Source organism: Haliotis asinina, chromosome 1 (genome assembly GCF_037392515.1).
Source record: "Haliotis asinina isolate JCU_RB_2024 chromosome 1, JCU_Hal_asi_v2, whole genome shotgun sequence".
NCBI lineage: Eukaryota > Metazoa > Mollusca > Gastropoda > Lepetellida > Haliotidae > Haliotis > Haliotis asinina.
In genome coordinates, this window is record NC_090280.1 from 3,003,567 (window position 1) to 3,028,649 (window position 25,083).

The following is a 25,083-nucleotide window of genomic DNA, read 5'->3' on the forward strand; positions in this document are numbered from 1 at the left end:
GTCTTCCTCTCCCGTGACTTCTGACGCAGACGTATTGAGACTCTCAAGTAAGCTTGGAACTTGGACACCGTCACAGATAGCCTTAATAGATTCCAGATTCACCTTATCCAATTCTTCCTTCTTTGGCAGCCTTGACAAGATGTCTGCGTCTGTGTTAGCCTTGCCTGATCTGTAGTGGATGGTGAAGTTATAATCCGATAAGGAGGCTAACCAGCGGTGTGCTGTGGCGTCCAACTTGGCTGTGGTAAGTACATATGTCAGAGTATTGTTGTCTGTCATCACTGTGAAGCTGTGGCCATAGAGGTAGTCATGGAATTCTTCCGTTATCGCCCACTTTAAACACAGAAAGTCCTCTTTGTGAGCAGAATAGTTCCGTTATGATGGAGCAACTCAAAGGGTCTGGAGTGATCAGCATTTCCAAGAATGGGAGGGCTAGTAAGCCGTGTCTTGAGTTCCTGGAATGATCTCTCTTGCTCCGTCTCCCATCGCCATTCCTTCATGTTTGGGGTACACTTCTTGGATTTCTTATCCTGGGGCATGAGCTGAGATAGAGGCCTAGCAATCTTCGAGAAGTCCTTAACAAACTTGCAGGAATAACCAGCAAATCCTAGGAATCTTCTTACCTCCTCTGGATTAGATGGAGTTGGCCAGTTAGCAATCTTCTCAATTTTGTCTGGATCTGCTTCTATGTTGTCTTCTGATACGATGTAGCCAACATATTTGACTCGACGTTTGAAAAACTTGCATTTCTTGGGTGCCAGTTTCAATCTGCAATTCATTAGTCTTTGGAGAACAAGTTCCAAACGCTTGAGATGCTCCTTGTGGGTCATGGAGAAAATGATCACATCATCAAGGTATATCAGACAGATATTGAGATGGAGTCCTTCGAAGCACTGTTCCATTAATCGCTGATATGTGGTGGGTGCATTGGATAGGTGGAAAGGCATTATGTTGAATTCATAAAATCTAAGACTTCCTACAGTGAAGGCTGTCCGCTCTTTATGGCTTTCTTCAATTTCAACCTGATGGTAGCCAGACTTCATATCCAACACGGAAAATTATCGATTTCCATCAAGTCATTCTAACAGATCTTCTACCCTTGGAATGACCTACGCGTCCTTAATGGTCCTCTGATTAAAATCGCGAAAATCAGTGCATGCACATAGTTTTCCATCTTTCTTGCATGTTAATACAATGTTGGATGTCCATGTTCTATGTGAATTCCGAATAACTCCAGCTGACAAGAGTTGATGAAGATGAGATCTGACTTCTTCAAACATGCCTGGCGGAATATGTCTGTAGCGCTGCTTGAAGGGTTGCTCAACATTTAATTCAATTCTGTGTTTGACAGCTGTGGAATGCCCTTCTGTGCTTGGCAAATATGTCTTTGAACTTCAGTATGACATCAAGGCCCTGCTCCATCTGTTCTGGTGTTAAGTCCTTCTCCTCAAGCTCTATCTGGTCCAACAGTGACTGACTATCCATGGGTTGACCAGTGGGTGGATCCTGTAGAGTGACTGGCTGAAGCTCACATAAAATGGTCCTCGGTGCAGCAACAATGTTCCTCGTAGTGATGTTGAACACATGAGTCATGGTTATCTCTGTCATCGGTGATGATAGTGGGAGCTATGTCAACCTCAGGTGAGATAGGGTGAGGATAGGATAGGATATAGGAGTGCAGTATATCTTGGAGCTCTAAGTCCCTTGTTGAGCTGACCCTTGATGGTGACTTTGCTGTTTGAAGGTATGATGACATTCCTGTCTTCGGCACTCTTGACAAGTCCTAGTCTATTCTTGTTCCATTCAAGGTTAAGTACCATGGCGTATAAGTATAGCTTTCTGTAGGTACTTGATTCCATGATTCTGTCTACATCTAGAGGCAATGATGTTGGTACCTAGCAGAACTGGAATACAAACACTATACCTTGTGATGGGGACAACTAAGAATAGGCATGAGAGGGTTTCATTGTCGTTTCCTCCAGCCAGGTAAAAACAGTTCAGCTTTCACGAATCCCTTATATGGTAGTGCTTCACCTCACGCACATTCAATGTCCAGAATGGCTCCTAGTGGTTCCAGAGGTATATGCTTGAGATGCTCCTGATAATATCCTTCTGATGTAATTGATACAGTGGTTCCTGTATCCAGAAGAGTTTGCACTGGTTTACTATCAATGAGAACCTCTGCTTCATTAGCATGTCCTCCAAGTCCTTCTGGTATCCTGTTGGGGCCTTGTAAAGAACCTAGTGGTAACCCCTTCCCATAGGCCCTTGCCAGTTTAAAGGGTGTTGCAGGTGATCCAACCGTGCACGGCATTATTGCTGTGTGTCCAGTGTAGCCACACCTGTAACACACAACTTCATTCTGTCTCCTTTGAGGTGTATTGGAGTAATTTCCTGACTGATCCTGTTCATAGTCGTGTGTTCCTGAGCTAGTAAAAGTACCTTGTGGCCCTGGAGGCAGTGGTGTTCAAACTGGAGGTCTCTGAATTTGTGTCAGAGCTAGGGCACATTGATGTCCTGGTGGCACTCGATATCTATACGCTCCTGAAGAAGAGTTGTTATCTGCTGGTCCATACCCTAAAGGAGGCAGTTTTGCTGACTATGTCCGTAATCTGTTCCTCTTCCTTGTCCTCTTCGCTTGTGTCATGGTCCATACCCCTGTGTCTGAGGAAGGAAACTGGTTTGATGCTGGAATACATGTGCTGACCGCTGTTGCCTTTCCTTGATCTCGGTGACCTCTGAGCGTAGTTACTGTGTCGCTGTAGTAAGCATCTCCAGGTCTGACTTGGTGATTGCCTCAAATGGAGTAGCCATCTTTGCTGTAGCCCACTGTTTCCGTGACGAGGGTGTCGGTTCTCTTCCCTGCCTCAGCTCATACTGAATCTCCGTGAGTGCGATTCGTAGCTCGTCAAAGGAAGAAACAGAATGAAACTTGTGGCCTGATACAGACATAAGGGATCTCCACAGCCCACTCCACAACATATTCCTCAACATTTCATCTTGTTGCAGTGGTGAAATATCATGATGCTCGGTGACCTTTGACAGCAAGTGTTCCAAGCGGCATCACCACGAAGCAACATCCTCCTCATCTCTCTGAGAGGCCCTATAAAAATGGGCCACGAGGGCTTCCTTCCTCTGTACAGTCCCGTAAATGCTCTTCAACTTCCTCAGTAGATCCTGAATGGTTGCCTTAGGTCCTAGGCACATGGCAACATGAGCGGCTTCTCCCTTCAGAGAATGTCTGATGGCTTGCTCCAGTACAGCAGCACTCTAGACAGACGACCGTTGACGGCTGTCCACTTCATAAGTCCATAAGTCAAAGGTTGCCTCCTTTCCATGTGAATCACCACTGAACGTAGGTAGCGTGGGATATGGTGGGTTGGCTGAGGCTGAGGCTGAGGCTGAGGCTGAGGCTGAGGCTGAGGCTGAGGCTGAGGTTGAGGCTGAGACTGAGGCTGAGGCTGAGGCTGAGGCTGAGGCTGAGGCTGAGGCTGAGACTGTGGCTTGTGACTTGGCTGTAACATGTGGTTCATCACCTACTGGCTCAGGAGGAGCAGAAAAGTGGCTAAGTTTTAGTGGTCCCTCTTGCTCCGCCATGTCCTGTATCCACGTCTCCAAATCCTCCAGCTTAGCAATCTTGGGTTGTAGTCAGAGCCTGTGGAATAACTCAATTTCAATTATACCACTAAGTTCCTCCTTCTTACACTCCATGATTTAAGAGAAGAGAACGAAGCAGTGCAAAATACAACGATGCAATGAGTCCAAGAATGAATTAACTTGACAAAGGATACTTAATGTGGGTGGTGACAACCTTTGGTTAATCTACCCTTGTTTATCCTGACTTGCAGGTACGGATTAAAGTGGTATAAACCAGACAATCAGCGCAGAATGGTCAGGAAAGTGGAGTAACCTCGGCATGTGAAGTGAGACAATATAATCACATGATTTGTGAAATGATACTGCAACAAGTAAAGACAGTGACGTAGCGCTAGGGAAAAATACCTTCCATATGGAGGCGATTGATGAGAGAATAAACAACCAGAAGTTTTACAGTGAAATGCAGACTTGAAAGTATAAAATTTAACTTGCACTGAAACCGAGACGTAAAATAATGGCAATACTGAAGGGCAATACAAGGGCTAGGGGTAGTAGGAAATGAGAGTAGTAAATGGTGCAATGTGCAAAGCCTAAGTACACTCTGTTGTCAACAGTCAGAAAATGATCACAAGTTTAACTAAAGATTTATTTATACTTAACCGATGATAAATTACTATTATTTTATTTGGTTAGCAAGAGAGGAAGGATAGAGTAGGATACTGAACCAAACACACACACGTACACACTAACTATGTTCTACATTATGAACTTAGAGAATGTATAGGTGCCACGGATGTGGAAGGAAAACGCGGAAACGAACTCTAGTGAATACTACTCTACATAAGATATGGGGCAAATGCTAACTACACTAAACACAAATGACCTAAGGTAAACCACAAACAATACCTATGAGAATGAATGAAATGCTATGTGCTATTACATTACACTATGCTAATCAAAATCTTAAATGAAATTAACTACAAGTATAAATCCACAAAAATAATTACATGATAAGCTCGAAGAGTTGGTACCAATGATTGAGATAACACACCGAATGTATAAGCCGGCAGTAATTACGTAACCTGAGTTATATAAACGTAAATCACTTGTGGATATTAAGCAAAAGGATTAAGAGTTAAATTACACAATGAATTAAGGTGAACAATGAATATATATTACATGAACATTACACCAGGTATATATTACACACAGGCTATATATAATATAACTCATGTGAGGTGTCCATGAAATCCTTAATCCAAATACATGAACATGAAAACATAAATCACCATACACATAAAGTGTCACAAAAGAGTCACAGGCTCTCTGAGAATGTCAAGGTCACAGTGTCATATCACTGCTCATCATCGGATAATGACGTAAGCACAGATCTCAAGTGTCCAGTGTCCCAGCGTGTTACATGGCGCTGCCCAGTTCATCCATACCCGAAACATTCCTCACTGGGTGCTTCAAATGTAGCAGGGTCAATGTGGGGTAAAACAACTACCAACACTCAGCTGATTGTGAGGCTGTTTATTCCCGCCTGGAGAATATGATTGGTAAACGACACTCTGTAACAATGAATACAATAAGATAGTAATACATCACACATAATTCATACAAGAAACATATAATTCCATGCACGGATAAATACATAGGGATAAATACCAAGGACAATGCAGTAACTCAAAGTATGAATAAAGTTGCTTATTACACATCAAGAACATTAGAATCATTCATCAACTACTACATCATTACTCATATCATAATGATAATACATACATTTAGGGTAGATAATAATACATAATTACGCATTAGTTATAATAATAACGTACATAGGATTCGTCATTCATTGCGTAATGATACTATATACATGTACAGCACATATATAAAATACACATGTACACATACCTTGTGGGTGGTACAAGAGTGTTCACCAATCGGACACAGCACCGGTATTATCAACGGTGGACGTATCTGTTATAAATAATATTATTAAGTAATACACCATGTAATGTGGAGTAGAACTAGGGATACATTCCCTAGTGAGTAGAGCGGTCATTGCGTCACCAATTTCTAAGCCGTACACAATGTCAATTTGTTGTTTCTTCAGACAAATATATTGGAGTTTTTAAATCTAGAAAGAAATACGTGCTTTAGGGCATTGTGATTTAAATAAGCTGTGATCAGTTGAGTATGTATATTTTAAAATAATAATAATAATAAAAACAAACAAAACCAGCGTTGATAGTAACGCGATCGAAACGCAAACATGCATTGATTGATTGGATCGAACGGAAAAACAGAGAGCATGTATTTACGAAACCCAGCATCTCTATAAACATTATTTGTGGGTGTAAGATGCGACGTATTGGTATGGATTCTCATACCGTTATTACGTTAGCTTGACAACGGTATTTGATTCTCATGCCGTTATTACTCTTGCTTGACAACAGTATTTGACTCTCATACCCTTATTACTTTTGCTTGACAACGGTATATGATTCTCATACCCTTATTACTTTTGCTTGACAACGGTATATGATTCCATACCGTTATTACTTTTGCTTGACAGCGATATATGATTCCATGCCGAAACGTCGCATCTTATAGAATAATAGAAGTTGTTGTCAATAATAAAATCTAACTTTCTTATTACTCACCATACTTCTGAAGTGCCAGTCAGACAGATCATCTCTATATACACACAATCAGCTGTCTGCGTATCGGCAAATGATCCAGCTAATAAAAGTTACATCCACCTGCTCTGACCGGGTTCTGTCTCCCGGGTGCTTCGTTTCGAGCGAAGTGAACTCAAGTCCAAAATATTGCACTTTTGATATGCGACTGTACGCTTATAATTTTGTTTACTTGATTTCTCACAACCAGCAATGTATATTATATGTCAGAAACAAGTGATAATTATGTGTGTCAATTTTGTTTGTCCTTTTTTCGGTTGTATGTGACCTATAAGTTAATCCTGGTATGGTCGAAAGATGTCATTAAATAAACAATACAACATGACACCTGTTTATTATTAACACGTGACACACAGCTCCCTTTTCCCAGTTTTTATTTTGAGTTTGACACACTTGAAGTATTTTTTTTTTTTTATATACCCACAAATACTATTTGAAAGATATGCAGTATTTTATTACTGTAGATACAAGAACTCAAGTCTAATTTGAACGATATGCAGCATTTTATTACTGTAGATACAAGAACGCAAGTCTAATTTGAAAGATGTGCAGTATTTTATTACTGTAGATACAAGAACGCAAGTCTAATTTGAAAGATGTGCAGTATTTTATTACTGTAGATACAAGAACGCAAGTCTAATTTGAAAGATATGCAGTATTTTATTCCTGTAGATACAAGAACGCAAGTCTAATTTGAAAGATATGCAGTATTTTATTACTGTAGATACAAGAACGCAAGTCTAATTTGAAAGATATGCAGTATTTTATTACTGTAGATACAAGAACGCAAGTCTAATTTGAAAGATATGCAGTATTTTATTACTGTAGATACAAGAACGCAAGTCTAATTTGAAAGATGTGCAGTATTTTATTACTGTAGATACAAGAACGCAAGTCTAATTTGAAAGATGTGCAGTATTTTATTACTGTAAATACAAGAACGCAAGTCTAATTTGAAAGATATGCAGTATTTTATTACTGTAGATACAAGAACGCAAGTCTAATTTGAAAGATATGCAGTATTTTATTACTGTAGATACAAGAACGCAAGTCTAATTTGAACGATATGCAGTATTTTATTACTGTAGATACAAGAACGCAAGTCTAATTTGAAAGATATGCAGTATTTTATTACTGTAGATACAAGAACGCAAGTCTAATTTGAAAGATATGCAGTATTTTATTACTGTAGATACAAGAACGCAAGTCTAATTTGAAAGACGTGCAGTATTTTATTACTGTAGATACAAGAACGCAAGTCTAATTTGAAAGATGTGCAGTATTTTATTACTGTAAATACAAGAACGCAAGTCTAATTTGAAAGATATGCAGTATTTTATTACTGTAGATACAAGAACTCGAGTCTATTTTGAAAGATATGCAGTATTGTATTACTGTAGATACAAGAACGCAAGTCTAATTTGAAAGATATGCAGTATTTTATTACTGTAGATACAAGAACACAAGTCTAATTTGAAAGATATGCAGTATTTTATTACTGTAGATACAAGAACGCAAGTCTAATTTGAAAGATATGCAGTATTTTATTACTGTAGATACAAGAACGCAAGTCTAATTTGAAAGATATGCAGTATTTTATTACTGTAGATACAAGAACGCAAGTCTAATTTGAAAGATGTGCAGTATTTTATTACTGTAGATACAAGAACGCAAGTCTAATTTGAAAGATGTGCAGTATTTTATTACTGTAAATACAAGAACGCAAGTCTAATTTGAAAGATATGCAGTATTTTATTACTGTAGATACAAGAACGCAAGTCTAATTTGAAAGATATGCAGTATTTTATTACTGTAGATACAAGAACGCAAGTCTAATTTGAAAGATATGCAGTATTTTATTACTGTAGATACAAGAACGCAAGTCTAATTTGAAAGATGTGCAGTATTTTATTACTGTAGATACAAGAACGCAAGTCTAATTTGAAAGATGTGCAGTATTTTATTACTGTAAATACAAGAACGCAAGTCTAATTTGAAAGATATGCAGTATTTTATTACTGTAGATACAAGAACTCGAGTCTATTTTGAAAGATATGCAGTATTTTATTACTGTAGATACAAGAACGCAAGTCTAATTTGAACGATATGCAGTATTTTATTACTGTAGATACAAGAACGCAAGTCTAATTTGAAAGATGTGCAGTATTTTATTACTGTAGATACAAGAACGCAAGTCTAATTTGAAAGATATGCAGTATTTTATTACTGTAGATACAAGAACGCAAGTCTAATTTGAAAGATATGCAGTATTTTATTACTGTAGATACAAGAACGCAAGTCTAATTTGAAAGATATGCAGTATTTTATTACTGTAGATACAAGAACGCAAGTCTAATTTGAAAGATATGCAGTATTTTATTACTGTAGATACAAGAACGCAAGTCTAATTTGAAAGATGTGCAGTATTTTATTACTGTAGATACAAGAACGCAAGTCTAATTTGAAAGATGTGCAGTATTTTATTACTGTAAATACAAGAACGCAAGTCTAATTTGAAAGATATGCAGTATTTTATTACTGTAGATACAAGAACTCGAGTCTATTTTGAAAGATATGCAGTATTTTATTACTGTAGATACAAGAACGCAAGTCTAATTTGAACGATATGCAGTATTTTATTACTGTAGATACAAGAACGCAAGTCTAATTTGAAAGATGTGCAGTATTTTATTACTGTAGATACAAGAACGCAAGTCTAATTTGAAAGATATGCAGTATTTTATTACTGTAGATACAAGAACGCAAGTCTAATTTGAAAGATATGCAGTATTTTATTACTGTAGATACAAGAACGCAAGTCTAATTTGAAAGATGTGCAGTATTTTATTACTGTAGATACAAGAACTCAAGTCTAATTTGAAAGATATGCAGTATTTTATTACTGTAGATACAAGAACGCAAGTCTAATTTGAAAGATATGCAGTATTTTATTACGGTAGATACAAGAACGCAAGTCTAATTTGAAAGATATGCAGTATTTTACTACTGTAGATACAAGAACGCAAGTCTAATTTGAAAGATATGCAGTATTTTATTACTGTAGATACAAGAACTCAAGTCTAAACACTCGCATAGACATGGATTTATGGAAATACTTTTCGTTACTTGTTCACAATTATCGCTGACATAACTAATACATTGATGGAGTTTAAGAAACTAAACAAAATGATTCTTTTAACTAATGCAATAATTTCAGCATTTAATATAACTTTTCTGAATTTTCAAATATAGGATTTCAAGACAATCATATCCAACACTTCAAACTTGTTACATGCAACGCTTGAAGACTGCCAGGCAATACATTTCAGTAGCAAGCTTTAATAACACTTCTGTATCAAATTACACAATAATAAAGGTCAAAATATTCCAAATGATAATTCCTACAACATATGCTATTCAAATGTCATATAAAGTATGCCATATCTGATGAAACGAACTCACATTTGTGTTGCCATACAGAGAGGTTTGCAGACCTCTAAGTAACCATGTGTGTAGCACAGTGAATCAGCCTTTGCATGAAGTTTTTATGCAATGATTAGGTTATGTGATCATAGATATTGAAAGCGAGGCTATGTATTTATTGATTACATTTACGACAAGTTACGACATTTAAGCTGGAATAGAACCCTAAATTCCCTAAAGTTCACATTGTGAACTTTACTGCATATAAAATAGTTTGTATTTAGCATTAACACACAAAGCCCGTAAACCACACTTAGGGAGTTTAAAACAAAACAATAAAATAATGCAAAATACCTATAACTGGTCTTGACAACACTTTCTACACGAAATAAACAGATAATCAACTTATTCTACAGCAGGTACGAGTAAGACAAGTTTCTAAATTGACCTTCAGAGATCTGAACCTCTTGTCATGAGGGTCCCACTTCTGACAAAGCCACGACTGTCGGGTTCAGTGTCCACAAGTAGTATAGGGAACGGACTTTTTCAAACTTGACCCTTCTCGGGGCTTAATAGTGAGTTGCATACAAAGTTTACGAACACTGGACGAATAGTTTAAATTGAACCCTAATTAGGTCTCAGTTAATTAATGACGTCATCGATAGTGTTCCCGAATGGTATATGCAAGACACATGCAAGATTCCATGAAAAATTGGTCAAATAGTTTAGGAAATAATCACTTTTTAGTGAGCATGGGGGTCCGTCTGGTGAAAGGCTATCCAACGTATCATCCGACGTCTATATATTACCAAACAATACATTGATACATGCCCGGTTTAACATTCTGAACATTACTACATATAATATAATATGTACTTAGCATTAACAATTACTTTTATGTATATTTTGAAAGAGGTAACAATCTGAGATGCGTTTCAATTTGGAGTGTCCTCTGTCTAATGAAAGGTTAGGGTTATGTACATATCATCAGTCATCAAATATAAGGTCTTTTGGGGTCTATTCAGGGTGTTACGAGTGTGTATTTTTTGTATATTTTTGTTATTAATTTAGTAATAATTATTATTGGCTCACAACATCTTGTGTTTTGAATAATAATTATGATGGGTCATATTTCGTTTAATAAATGGTCAACACTCTTAGGATTCTAGGTTTCCGGGATTTATCTGCTCCTAGTTTTCTATGTGTTTACTTCCGGGAGACTTATTCGAGGTCACACTCCGGCACAGTGATGACTTAGCATAATATACTATGCTGGCTCGCCACATGGAACTCTGGGTAGGAAAGTGATTCGAGGGCATTCTACAGTGTTGATGATAATCCCAAGTGCCCGAACTTTCGTGAAATGACCTAGTATATATAAAAAGGCTGGTTGCCGTGTTGCGGGGGGACACACACTCATTCATATTTACTGGAGTTACATCGCCAGCAACCCGTCAACGTCTTATCTACATCATCCACTGTCAGACCAATCGCTGTGTTTACATTCTGCATGGTTGATTCTCTCTCACAACAAGACTTTGGTGCGTTTGCTACTAAACATATTTTGTGACCCATTGCCTTAGATTTCACGGGCCGATGAAAAAAATTAAGGCCCTAATAAAAACACATATTGACATAAACAGTTGAACAAACGTGAGCTTAGCCAATTGTGGAATTCATCAAAGGGAAATAACTCAACTTGTCCAATTTGACAACATGTCCATATATATAGCTGTCTGTACTCCATTGTTTCATTCACCTCATGAGGAAGTAAGAACATATCGGAAGCTGGTTAATGGAGGCGAAGAACGATCTGAATACCACGAGTGGTATTTAAAATGTTGAATAAAACATACTTAACGTGAGTAATTATTAAACGTTGGGTAGGAAATGTGAGAGCACAGCCAAGTGAGGAAATGGGAGTGTACCTTTGATGGTAGTGAAATTTTATTTTTGACATGAAAAATATCATTTGATCCGAAGCAAGCGAAGCACGTTGCCTCGCTCACATATATGAAGACTTGTCATATTCTCTATGCTCCGCAACCCCATTTGCGCTACAGTTTGCCTATGGTTGGATACATATATATACTCTATCATATTATATCGTATTCCCTTTAGTAAAGGAGGGTTACTCCAGCGGGAGGCCCTGTGGAATGCCGTGAAAACCGACTGGTGGAATTGGAATTGTGTTTAATACCGTCGCAATTCATTTTGTTTCAGAGTATTTGTTGCATAAAACAGTATGTTAATAAGAATGCTACGTCTTTTAGGGATAGCTCCATCACCATGAATATTTGCAATAACCCAACTCTGAAGAGAGTTTACTATTTCTATCCAATGAGTTAAGGCCACATACTTGAATAATATCCTTGTTTATCATCACAAAAATGGGTCGGGCGGATTTTGATATTATATCTATATAATAAATTTTTGGGTCGGTAGATAAGGAGAAACACTACCTGTATGACCCAACCTAGTTCTGGGTTGTAATGTCAGGCATGTTCAAAATGGGTTTCAAATGCTGGCAGATGGTGACAGACCTAGGACCTAAGACCACATGGTTTAGGCCAAAGTTCGTGATTAAACGTGCTGTGTATATTTCACACCTGGAACACAACACTTGTATCGTCAATACCATACCATGCAATCTGCCACACACGTGTTCTCGTTTCCCACTGAACTCATGGGCAAAGAAAGTGAACACTGTTTTATATTTTTTGCAAAGCTGTTCAAGTTGGGGACAAAGACTAACGCCGAACTGTGTACCCGAGAGATGACATTCATCAGAGACGACATTCTTCAACCCGTGGCAATACCCGTTACCTCGGCAACAGGGAACACTTGTGCAGAACTCTCAGACTTGCAGACTCTCGGGAGCAAGTGGAAATAGGATACTGACGGCCATTCGTGAGCTGACGACATCTTTGAGACAGCGAGTCTGGGTGTGTATTGCTGCTAGTGGTCACACTCATGATGTGTATGCGTGACCAGACACGTAAAATGGGTCAGTCATGCCATGGTTGACTCTTGTTGTATCTGTGCTATTCCTACCCCTCTGTCCATTACATGATACACGCTCTTCATTTATGATGAGTGTCTCATAGACACAGTTGATGCATTGTCACAATTGCTGGCTTCGTTAAATGTACTTTAAATTCAAAACACTGTAACCTTTGCAGCTTCCCCGGAAATATTTCCGTGAGTTGAGAGATACACAGTACAGCCCATAATATTGATACCGAAGTCTAAAAGGAAGGGGAAAGTGTAACATCGGTAGATTCTACCACAGTTGTTGTGTTAATGCGATATAACAAGGAGTGGTATACTTTCCTCGGAAAACGTCAGTAGTAGCGATTTGGAAAAATGTGGTCAAAATAGTATCATGTTAAGCAGTTACACTTTCCTTTCAGTTTCCAAGAGACTCGTTCACATTTCTGATGATTGATTCATATGGAGTTACCCAGCTGCTTCTCCTGCCAACTCGATTACGCAATGCCAATATATGTGACATTTCTAAGGAAGATAAGTTTTTAGTTTGTAATGGAATAAGTGTGTATAAGTCTGTGAAAGTGTGTATTTAAACTTAATAGTATTACGAATGATATCAGTTTCTCAAAAGAAGTCTTACACAAAAAAGGATGTGATTACTGAGAAGGCGGCTATGTTATTTAATTATATCAGGATGACTGCTCTGTCAAGATACTGTTCTGCTTCAGCGGTTATGCGCGTGTATGTGCGTGCGTGGTGTGGGTGCGTAGTGTGGTGGCGGTGTGTGGGGTGAGGTAGAGGCTGTGTGTGTTGGTAGGCAGACAAATATATACTGACAGGCATATATTTTATTTTCGTTTCATATATGTGCATTTTGAAAGAATACACACACACAGAGAAAGAGAGAGAGAGAGAGAGAGGGTGAGATATATATATATATATACTTCATTGTTACGAGAGTGTATTTTCTGTTATTTGAGTTGTTATTAATTATTATTGCGGTAGTTGTAATTGGGTCACAGTATTTAAGGTTTTAGTGTTAGTTATTATGGGTCACATTTCCTATAGAGAATTAATTTAAGCGGCAAGCCTCTTAGGCAGTACTTTGGAGTTCTCTGTCCTTGGCTTTCTATTTGCTGACTTCCGGAAGACTGTTTCTAGAGCTCTCCACGTTAGTGGCGATGGTCGTAAGTGCTCGAAAGTTCTTGAAACTATGTCAGTATATATAAATGCTAGTTGCCATGTTGCCACGGACATATTCACTGGAGTATACATCATCAATACCCGTCAACATAGCCGCACCGCTAGCTGTTTTACATTCTGCATAACTGTTTCTCTCCCACACTTAAGACTTTAGTGAGTTCTGCTTTGCTGGTTCACAGGGGATTTCTTACACCTTTTGACACGGCATATTGTTAACAGTAACATCATACATATATTTCCAGTCATATATTAGTTCACTAACATACAGTATAAAGAAGGGAAACATAGTTAAGACTGGAAATATAGATTTACAGACCACCCAAATGTACACAAAATCCCATCATGTACGAAGTGGAATCTCTTCTTTGAAAGGCATTTTACAGTTCTATAGATGAAGGAAAACCAAGCTCAGGTTCTTTATTGCAATGGCACTAACACCGTTACCAAGCCAGTGATACATAAAGTTGTAACATGGAGAATACATACATAGCTGCAAGTGTGTATACACAGTTGACAAGGTTGACATATACTGAACAAAAATGAAAACGTGCCACGCAGTATTTTGGGAACCATAATTTTAATATTTATCTTAATGCAAATATTTTAGTTGTATGCTGTGCGCAGAACACCTGGACATCAACAGAAAACAGAAGCACGTCTTTCACGTGATAATATTTATGAGGTCGGACTACCCTCCAAAATGAAGTTCACAGAATGGAGAACATTGGAAGTGAGGTGTTCAGTAACGATTGTGTCCACCTCTAGGGTCTCGCATAGTCACACAACGTCTCCTCATGGATCTCAGAGCGTTAGTGAACACTGACCGAGGAAGACGTCGCCATTGCTCAACAAGGATACGTTGAAGATCTTGCAACGTCTGTAGTGAATTGGCCGTTATGGGTTCTCCATGGCGAAGTCCGGCGTCGGGCAAGCGATGCCCAACAGTTTGTGGAGTTATCCTTCCACCAAACTGGTGGAAATTGCAGTGGCAAATCTGTTGCGAAGATGACGTAATCGTATTGCTGCGCGTTCACAAAAGTGACGTTCATGGCGTCGGGCGATCTGCAACTATTCCCGTTTGATGCATTCCTATCTTGCGATTAAATATTGTTTATCTTGAACAGGTAAAGGCGCTTGCAACAGCTACCACAGACTGACCAGCATGGAGAATAGCACGTTGACGTTCTTCATTTGTAAGACGCGACATTTCCATTAGGTCATCAAAATGAAAAATTCAATTTGTTTTTCCAATTCAACTTCAGTTTTTCAACTTCGTCATATTCGGTTTAGGTAAACATTCATTTTTCTAGGCTACTTGTTAAGTTAAGGAATGCACGTTACTTTACAGTTTGAGGAAATTAAAGGTTCACAATGCTTACTTTTAATAGAGATACTGTTTGAAACATTCCAATGAACAGAAACAAAAGAATTCAACGGTTTGAGCAGAGTAGGTAGATGTTCAGAGTAATAGTGATTAAAACAATATGTTGAATGAGTTTATACAATTGATAAGTTGATGTAAACTGACATGGTTGAAGAGAGTAGGTTGATGTACATATTGATTGGTTGCGATTACAATACACACAAGGGAGCTTAGAATCCAATAGACGAGGTATGGGTGGATTAATATTCTGTTAACAGGTGGTGATGGGCTGCCGAGATAAAAGAACCTGGATCCCTGTTCGTGGTGTTCAAACATTCCATCCATGTGGGGAATCGAACCCGGGTATTCGGTGTGGCGGGCGAACGCTTTAACAAGTAGGTAGCAACTTGGCTAGACTACCGTCCACCGAGACCTCAAATACTCTGATGCTGACAAGTCTGCAAATCAGAATATCATCTTATTCACGACTCCAAGGCTGAGTGGGTAAGATTTAAGTTTATAACTACACCCTGATGGTCTAGTTGAAGGTAATTAAATGTATAGATGCATCCGGGGTTGGTTGGATTAGCCATCATTTCTCAATAACTTAGTGTCATTTTTCCTTCAATAGAAATACCAAATGGCATGCCGCTGAACGACATCTGTGTTCCCACTGAAACAATTTCATTTTCCAAATGATAGCAAATCTCGATTGATCAATCCGACTGCATTCTGTTTGTTTATTAGCAGAGATAACACCAGGCTAGCGCCAAGATTAACACCTTTTCCCCTAGCGATAGCAACCATAAAACACACACGCAAAAGCACGTCAAATGCTCACTTGACAAGAACAGAGGGATATATGGAGCTGCATAGGACATGATTTCTGTCACCGATTTGAACTTTACGTGCCAACAATGAAGCTTTAGTCTGTCACTGAATGTTGTGACTACTGATGGAAAAACTTTCGCTCGGGAGTGTATGACATCTTGTATCTCCATGGAACATTTATTGTCCTGTCTTTCTTCACATATTTTTTCTGCCCACCCATCTGGAACTCTGTTGACAACGGGTACACCACCCGGATCACAATTACCATACTGTACTGTATTGTTCTGTCCCAGGCAAGAACAAGGCAAGCAGCACTACTCTGTGTACTGTACTATTCTGTGCTATGCTGTACCTTGCTACACTGTACTTTAAGGTCCCATACTAACCTGTACACTATGCTGCACGGTACTGTAATATGCTATAATATATCGAACTATACTAAACTGTACTATACTGTACTGTACTATATTATGCTGCACTTTACTATACTGTGCTGTAATATATTCTACTACACTGCACTGATTTGCACTACAGTACACTATGCTACGCTACGATACACTACAGTACACCGAGCTACACTACACTACGCTACGCTACACTACACTACACTACACTACACTACACTACACTACACTACACTACACTACACTACGCTACACTACACTACACTATGCTACGCTGCACTGCACTGCACTGCACTGCACTGCACTGCACTGCACTGCACTGCACTGCACTGCACTGCACTGCACTACACTACACTATGCTACACTATGCTACGCTATACTACACTACACTACGCTATGCTACACTATGCTACACTATGCTACGCTACACTACACTACACTACACTATGCTACGCTACACTGCACTGCACTGCACTGCACTGCACTGCACTACACTACACTACACTACGCTACACTATGCTACACTACACTACACTATGCTACACTATGCTACACTACGCTACGCTACACTACACTACACTATGCTACGCTACACTGTACTGCACTGCACTACACTACACTACACTACACTACACTACACTACACTACACTACACTTCACTTCACTTCACTACACTACACTTCACTACACTACACTACACTACACTACACTACACTACACTACACTACACTACACTACACTACACTACACTACACTACACTTCACTACACTACACTACACTACACTACACTACACTACTCTAAACTATGCTACACTATGCTACGCTACACTACACTATGCTATGCTACACTATGCTACACTGCACTGCACTGCACTGCACTGCACTGCACTGCACTGCACTGCACTACACTACACTACACTACACTACACTACGCAGCACTGCACTATGCTACACTACGCCACGCCACGCCAGGCCACGCTATGCTACGCTACACTATGCTACGCTACACCACAGTACACCACACCACACCACACCACACCACACCACACCACACCACACCACACCACACCACACCACACCACACCATATCAAACATTGTCCCCAGTATCCTCCTGTCCTCGGCCATTCAAAATTGGTTACAGTACTCACGTAGAGAGACATTCATTTGAAAGGGAAATATCAGATATCAGAAACTGTATTATTGGACGTCTTCACGGCAGATGACGTCAGAAGCTGAAACCTCTCAGTGTTAACTCGGCAAACTGGTCATTATGTTCTACGTGGTGGCTGGAGGATTGTACTTGTGTGGTATGTATCTCTGTGTTGTTTCCACCTGTCGTGTGTATGTCGCTCTCTGTCTGTCTGTCAGTCTGTCTGTCTGTGTTTGTTCGTGGATCTATGTTATGCACGAAGATATGTCGGTAGCACAATGTGTTTTGTACATGTGTTCAAACGCCATAATGGGTATACAATGACGGACAGAGGTGTACTTGACGCATGACGCCAGTGTTCCTCCCACCTTGCATAGAAACTAAGATTAGCTGCCCCTGAGTTACTGAAAAGGTCTTATCCCTGATTATCACAAAGGTGTGGTATTCATACTTTTTCCCAACATGGAGTCGGGTGAGAATTGTACTTTATGATATCGACTCGATATGATGTTGTTAACTACCGCAAATAACAATATTTGTGACGTTAAATCGATGTTGCATTCCAAGTGTTGTTGAAGTGTCAAGGCGAATCACACACTTTTGTGAATATTAGCAATCTCCAAGCGTGAAGCGTGAAACTGACACTAACTTTAACGCCATTTTGTTACAAACTACAATGTTCCGACCAATTGTAAGTATTGATTGTAGTTTACAATGATCTTCGATTATAATCGTTTTGTGCAAGTGGGTGGCGACTGTAGCCAAAGCCTAAGATCGCGTTTACACCAGTTGTAGCGGTAAGATCGTTTTATGCCCTGAAAAATAGCGTTATATTACCCTTATCTGTAAATTTGTCAAATGACATCATAGCGGGTGACGTCACACTCCATAATGGCGTAAATTCTTGTTCCATGAGACAGTTGCGAGTAAGTTGTTTGATCTTACAACTACATTTGTGATACTATTCTGTCGTTTTTAACCCAAATTCCATCCATTTTCTGCTGGATACGTGAGTTAATTGAATCACGAGATTGCGAGATTTGTCAAGTGTCAAGTGTCTATTTCCTGTATATTTTGTTATTAATTCAGTATTAATCATTACTGGGTCACAATGTTTAGTGTTTTGAATAGTAAATATTATGGGTCACATTTCGTTTTAATATCTGGTCAACACTTTTAGTATTCTGGCATTCCGGAAGTTACCTGCTCCTAGTTTTCGATGTTTCACTTCCGGGATACTGTTTCGAGACCATTCTACATTGTTGACGACGTCCGTTTGTGCCCGAACTTTCGGGAAGTGACTTAGTTTATATATAAATAGGCTGGTTGTCGCGTGGAGGGCGACACGGTAAATTCTTAACCGTAACAAAATTGGGGGCTTGTCCGGGAGAATTCATTTGGCATTTGAGACCATTTGTGAAATATATTCCAAATTTCTGCAATTTTGCACAAGTTAATTGTTAAACCAGCAAAATGGTGTTTGAACTTGAGAAGTTTGTATTGTCCCCTGACTCTGAGACAATCAGTCAGTTGAGGAAGTCAGATTTGTTGCAAATTTCTTCACATCTCAAACTTGATGCCAAACCTGCTATGAGGAATTTTCAGATTTTGAAAATTGTTTTGAACCATTATATTGATGGGGAATTTTTGAAGATGATGTTTTGGAAATGGTGCCAGAGGAAGGTTCAAACCAGTTGGAAATGAAAAAAAATAGAAATACAACTCAAAAGGATGGAAATAGAAAAAGAAATGAAAAAGTTTGAGATGGAGAAGGAAATAGAGAAGGAAATAGAAAGAGACAGAAATAGAAAGGAATTAGAACTGAAAAAATTGCAAGCTGACAAGGAAATTGCTTTGAAAAAAATTGAAAACCCTTCTCAGTCCTTAGATTCTTCCACTTTTGACATTGCAAGGCATGCTAGGCTTGTACCTCCTTTTAATGAAAAGGAAGTAGACAAATATTTTCTACTTTTTGAGAAAGTTGCTGAAAATCTCAAGTGGTCTAGGGAGTCATGGACTATGCTGTTGCAAACTGCTCTGAAGGGTAAAGCTCAGGATGCTTATTCAGCCTTGTCAGTACGGCAAAGCTCAGATTATGATGTTGTCAAGAGTACACTTTTGAAAGCTTATGAGTTAGTGCCTGAGGCTTATCGTCAGAAATTCAGAAATGCTCACAAAAGGGACAATGAGACTTTTGTAGAGTTTGCTAAAGAAAAAGAAACATTGTTTGATAGGTGGTGGTGGTCTAAGGAAGTCACAGATTTTGATGGTTTGAGACAGTTAGTGTTGATGGAAGATTTCAAGCAGAGTGTTCGACATTCATGCTGACCTTAAGACTTATTTGGATGAACAAAAGGTTGATGACTTACATAAGGCAGCAATGTTGGCAGATGATTATTGTGTGACTCACAAGAGTTCTTTTAAGTCTCCGGGTAATACAAAGTTTTCTGGCCAAAAGGGCTTTTCCCCGGTTAAGACTTCAGGACATGCAGGTTACAGTGGTGTTAGAACAGGTTCAAATTCTAGTGGCAAGCAGTCACATACTTTTCAGTCTAAGCCTAAGACTACCAGTGGTTCTGATCCTGTTTGTGCGTATTGTAAGAAACCAGGTCATTTGGTGTCTGCATGTTAGAAACTCCAGTTTAAAGCAAGTTAAGTCTCTTGCGACACTCTCATTGATATTCATTCATATTTGCTGGATTACTGCCAACACTTGAAATCCTGAATCTACATTATCTGCTGTCGCACCGATCGCTTTGTTTACATTTTGCCATAGCTGTTCCCTCTCACATCAAGACTTTGGTGAGTTTGATATATTGTATTTTTGTGACCCACTGACTTAGATTTTGTCTCTCTTGAAATGTACCTGAAATCTGCATTGTTATTTTGACTTGTGACTCTGTATATCTTGCTCTCGTTACATAACAATATAGAATTTGAACGTAAACAACTCGTCTTTGTTCTGTTTTGCTGGTTTACGAGGGGATTTGTTAAATAGTTTGTCACGGTAAATTCTTAACCGCAACAACACTCAAAACAAAATGATTAAATAATTATTATTTACGGATGACAACTGTCCATAGCTGACTAAATATATAAATATTTGCATATGCTTTTCAGTTATTGATGTCCTATTTTGGTTGCAGCTGCATCAGAAATGTGTGTTTCGTTAGTTGTGTGAAGGGGATGTGCGGGAAGAACGGTGGTGGTGAGATGTCTTTATGCAAACATATTGACATAAATTAAGCTATTTATTTCACTACTCCCGGTCTTTGGTGCATACAAGTTTAAAAATAAGTTGTAATAGACATAAAAATATAAATAAACCGTAGATATATATATATGTATATATTTTTGGTTTGATTGTTCGTTTTCTTTACAGCGTGTTGACACTATCGGTAAACGTACGAGCAAAGCGGAAGTTAGCCAGTAGATAATTTTTACAGGTTCTGCGCATGCGCACAGCGAGTCTTAGATTAATGTGAAACCAACAAATGGACAGTTGGCACAAAAGCACGAGAACACTAAATCCCGAGATCGCGACATTTGACTAATCTCGCGATCTCGCGTATATGTGCCAATTGCGCATACGCTTCTGTGTAACCATTCATACATTTGACAAATCTCGCGATCTCGTGATCTCGCGTTACCGTGCTCTTGTGCCAATACTTCATACTGTTCTAGGTAGCTATTTCTAAAAACGTGAAAACACGAGATCGGGACATTTGACAAATCTCGCGATATCGCGTCATCATGCTTTTGTACCATTTGCCCGTACGGTTCCATGTAACCATTTGTAAAAGCGAGAACGCGAGATGTAATGGACATTTGACAAATCTCGTGACTTCAATTACATGAGAACTGGATAGTTTTTGAAGACTCAAAATTTAAACTTACTCGCCGAATGTTAATTCGTCCAGAATTAGTGTTCTAGGGGTTGTAAATGAATGAAAGTATGTTTAGTAGATACATGTTTCAATTCCACTAATTGATAGCGATATTAAAAATCTCTCCCATGGGCGACAGAGACAGACTAATGTTATCACATCATGGAGAAACTCACTGGTCTGTGAAAAGTTTCTGTAACTGACGGTGTTGCTGCGAATAGCTGCGAATCGATGCGGCTTTAAGCATTATTTTATTGGCCTAAATATTTTCCCAGCTCCCGGACACTTTCATGTTTTCACTTATATTGGACATTCATGTTCACAGTTTCGTTTGTTAAATTATCTAGGACATGTTGATGATGTTGACACTTTTAAGCACGTAAGAAATTGTAACAACGGGAGCGGACTTGTATATATTACCCTACACTTTGTGTACGTAAATTCCATAGCATTTTCAAGCTATGTCAAGATTTACTACATGCCACTAGGGAAATGAAAAGCCTGATAGAAGCATGCCACGGCACTACTAGCATGCGCATGCGCCTTGACCTTGTGATAATACGTATGCTCAATGACAGCGTCTAAAACACGAGATCGCGAGAAAATGAAATGTGGTATTTCTTCTTCTTTTTCAGGCTTTATGTGACAAGTCGAGATTGCGAGATTTGACAGCATGTTTAAAAGTCGTAGTTTCGCGTTGTCGTCTTCTGAAAAAAGGTGCTAAGTACCAAGAAGACGAGACGAGATTCCGAGAACACGAGATTTGGGCCAGATCTCGCATTCTTGCACTTTTGGCATTTTTAGCGTATTTTAAAAAGTCGAGATCGTGAGAATATCCCTTATAGTATCCCATAATTTTCGAAGTTCTCTTAGCGCTAACATTGTCGTAAGTGCCATACATTAACGTTAACATACGACTATCTAGGATGGCTTCTAAATCTAGACCCTGAGCTGTAAGCATAGGGCCTCACACCCCATATCTAGATACAGTATCATTAAGACATACATGCAATACATGCAACTAGTTTTGACATATATCCACCAAGCTCACCTGTATACATGTTTATACATATCATTATCAAAGTATAGACACACGCATCCGATTTGCCGGTTTGTAGACACGAAACACCAAAATGAAATAATGTTAGGTGCAAGGCACATCTCACTGCATAGAAGCCACGTGTCATAAAATACACGCAACTGGCAAGTGAATTGTACGCCTACAGTGAGAGAGTGAGTTTAGTTGTCCGCCTCACTCACCAATATTACAGCTATATGGAGGCGGTCTGTAAACAATCGAATCTGGACCAGACAATCAAATGGTCAACAGCATGAGCATCTGTGCAACTGGGAACCGACGACATGTTTCAACCGATCCCGTTAGTCGCCTCTTACAATGAGCGTAAATTCTAAGGCGTATTATCCCGGAACCGTTCACCTGCAGAAATATATGGCACATGTAGAATTAGGTTGTTGCACTGGTCATCATCTTTGTCACCAATGTATGCTGTTGATCACTGGATTGTCTGGTCCAGACTCGATTATTTACAGACCGCAGCATATAGCTGGAATATTGGTGAGTGCGGCATTTACACTAAACTCACCATTCACCAATAATCACGTCACCAATAATAATAATAATACACCATTTTGAAATATCATCTTGTGATGCAACACTCGTGCTGACGACAAACCCACGATAATAAAGACTTAAGTCGCCGACCGGTCGTTCACTATCAAGCAGTTGTTGCATATATTTTTTCACTGAAATGTTTAACAAAACGTTACAACACACATTATTATAACTATTATATTTTGGCTGACCTGTTATGTAAGATGTTGAGTGTGCAATATTGCATATGTCAGATGTGTTATGGTGGATTATTGTCTGGACGTATATTGACAATAATGTTGTATTTGCAGGTCTAGCGTCCCTTACGACAGGATCTGATTACATCGTTGCACGTGTTGGTCATAACGTGACCATCTCCCTCGACACGTCCCAGACTGGACACGAATTTAAAGTCGGCGTGGAAGTTGATAATGTTGTAGAATATTTCTTTTTTATAAATGACACTGAGCTTGTCATGGTGAACAGCAGCCGTACATGGTGCGGAGACAGACACATCCCAGTGAACATCACCAAATCGAGGTTCAGGTTTAAACTGTATAATGTCACTACACAGGACGCAGGTCTCTACGAATGTCGGTGGTTTCACCCAAATCAGAGGATACCTGGCTGTGAACAGCTTCTGGTTGTGGCAGGTGAGTGAGTATGAGATACAGCATCAGTATAATACGTAAATCCCACTTTCAGGAATCAATCAAATCCAACTAATGGGTCCAGCTTGATGATGGAACTGCCCATTCTAAAGTATATCTAAAACATTTACCGCATTGGTGAATCTCACAAGATAAATTCTTGACAAGCGGCAGAGTTTCAGAGAAACCTTTTGGTCACTGAGTTAAGTATTTCTTAGTGTTTATCTCAGCTGGTATTCAAGTAAATTGTACCGGACTGAGATCAAATTCAATTTTCCATTTTCCATTAATTGTAAAACTATAAGTTTGATCTGTAACATGAGGACCAATATGAAGGACTGGAAGTTGTAAAGTTCAAGTGTTGAAATAGAACCTCGAGCTCTCAATACATACCCCGAATAACACGTTAAGCCTATTTCAAAACTAATTATGAGATATGACGCTGTGGAAATATTAGGCTAAAATGATGGGAAGACAAAAGCATATTTATGAAGCTTTCGTCCAGTAAGTGATTTAGGAATATCATAATCATGTGTATTGTTCATGTATAAAGGAAATATTGTTAAAATATGAAAGTTCTGCTTTTTAAAGTGACTATTCATATCCTCTATATAACAACTATCAAACTTAAGTTTCGCTTTCAAACATAGAATCATTTGACCATATAAAGAGTCATTTCTGATTTTCTCTTTTCAAAGAAGGTAACTTCTTCGAGGAAAACGAAATGCCTGTGTTCAAAAAGCGTCCTGTCCAGAGTAAAAGATATTCCCAATAATGGTATTGTTTTTAGCTGAAAAGTACTAAACTAAATTGTAATGGTTATTGACAGAATGCACTGGGTGGCGCCTAGTTTTATATTCTAAGAATATTTTGGTTTGTACGCATATACCAGTTCTCAAATGTACTGAGCATGTACAAAACTCCAAGCTGACTTGCACGTAATAGACGTGATAGGTATTGAATCTTTAAGATAGATATGTGTGTAAGTTACCCAAATACTCGGCTTATTTATATCTCTGCAAACTCAAGTAAGCAAAATAATCGCAGCGAACCCACAGACTCTTTCGAGGCCAAGGCACACAATTCTTAACAGTGCACATTAAACGACTGACCCACTTGTTTGCCACACTTTTATATCGTGTTTTATAACAGCATAAATAATTAAACAAGTGGAACGTGGATATGAATATTAAGAAAGAACATCGTGTCCTGTAAATCGAGGTCCCCATTGTCCCCTTAAATATATGTCTTTGGGAACTGTTAGCCACAGA

The 25,083-nt window shown here is 38.9% G+C and overlaps 1 pseudogene; it reads right to left on the reverse strand.

Moving 5' to 3' along the window:
• Positions 1-2,035: 2,035 nt before the first annotated feature.
• Positions 2,036-12,644, reverse strand: LOC137288730 (uncharacterized; annotated as a pseudogene).
• Between the last annotated feature and the right edge of the window lie 12,439 nt (positions 12,645-25,083).